Below are 1,653 nucleotides of genomic sequence, written 5' to 3'. Positions count from 1 at the left end.
GATCATTTAATTTTCAACGTGTTAAGTATCACTTCAAAATCCGTGAAGTTATTTGATAGTATTTAAAAGGACAGTACATTGATTGCGTTGATTCGTGCAGTTTTGGCATCACCTTACATGTGCATACCTTGTCAAGCTGGATAAGCTGGATTAATGCAAAACTAAGATAAATTTAATCGATCATGTTCTTAAGGAAGGCACTTAGATTATAATCATATACTATTAAAATAATCCTTTAAAACATAGTTTTAATGGTAAACGAGTTAAGCAGATTAGTTTATACCAATTTATTTTAGTTCGATTGTGTTGTAGCTCTAAGCTTATTGAAACACTCCCGAACCAACCATTACTAAGCAATAAGTGTAAAGTTTCTTGCTAACGGAATCAACGACTGGTCTTTGACGGGGTTTGAACCCACGCAACCAGCACCTAAGGTTACTTGTCCGGCACAGTATCCACTCGGCCACACCGCAACTCATACAGTTAAGCTGATTAACAATGAACACAATCTTCATCTCAAGTACAATATCCAGAAAGTTTTCTTGCAATTAAAAAGGTCCTATACAATTTTCAGTGCCATGTGTTTTGTTAATTATGAAGAAGACTGATATTGTTTTCGTTATCAATTCACATCAAAATATTCACATTGAACGCATTCCTGTTTTGCAGTTGGGGGGGGGGGGTACTTGATTATTATGCCAACTTCATATCATATTATTAATGTAAATTCATAAACATAATGGAATAAATAAATATAAGTGGAAGCGAAGAAATATTTTGACAATAAAATCATAATTTTGGCATATAAAACGTAACAATCCACACATTATTATTATTAATATGACAACAAAAGGCAACTTCCTAAGGCATGCATATTTCAATTTGCCACATTGCGATCTTCATTGCTGCAAATGCCATTTGAAACTTTTTGCTTGATAACAACTGTATTATAAGTTTGTACCGAAGAACAAATAGTAAATATAATATAAAGATGAAGTTATAACAAGATACGAATATGAATATTATTTAACGAGCAACAGAAGTATATGAAACAATATAATAAAACACTAATTGAAAATGAATACCTTGGATTTAATTTCTAGAAAATAAAGTTCAAACGGCTTCACGGAGTAATCAAATTTAGCATGATAAGCATAGTGCATACTTGTATAAAAACAAAATCTAAAACTAAAACTCGTGAAACGATAACACACTTTTGTTGGTTCATATATTTTATCAGTTTGTTATTGTCATTTATTAAGATGTTGAAAACTCATTAAACTCTACTTATATAATTAAGTGTTATATATTACATGATTTGCAGTTGAAAGTGAAATAATATTTGATACTTTTTACAGTGAGAGTACATTTAATAATTTTTACTGTAGCCGGACTATATTTGAATGCGGATGAAAATAATATTGCATACAAAATAGAATTATCAACAGGAGTAAATTTCGTCGTATATTAATTTTGCTTCTTTAGGAGAAGCAAGTAAATACCTGCATGTATTGTGTAAAAGATTTTGCAAAATGTTTACACGGTTACGTCATGATGTGATGACATCGTGAAGAAGAACGCATGACGTTACGCGGCAAAACAAGTAAAAATGAAAATCACTACAAATGCATGAAATAAATAGAAACTGTTTTT

Source organism: Ruditapes philippinarum, unplaced genomic scaffold (assembly GCF_026571515.1).
Source record: "Ruditapes philippinarum isolate M1 unplaced genomic scaffold, ASM2657151v2 ctg2535_1_1_1_1, whole genome shotgun sequence".
In the NCBI taxonomy this organism is placed as follows: domain Eukaryota; kingdom Metazoa; phylum Mollusca; class Bivalvia; order Venerida; family Veneridae; genus Ruditapes; species Ruditapes philippinarum.
The sequence above is the reverse complement of the archived record's forward strand: the minus strand, read 5'-3'. Positions refer to the sequence as shown.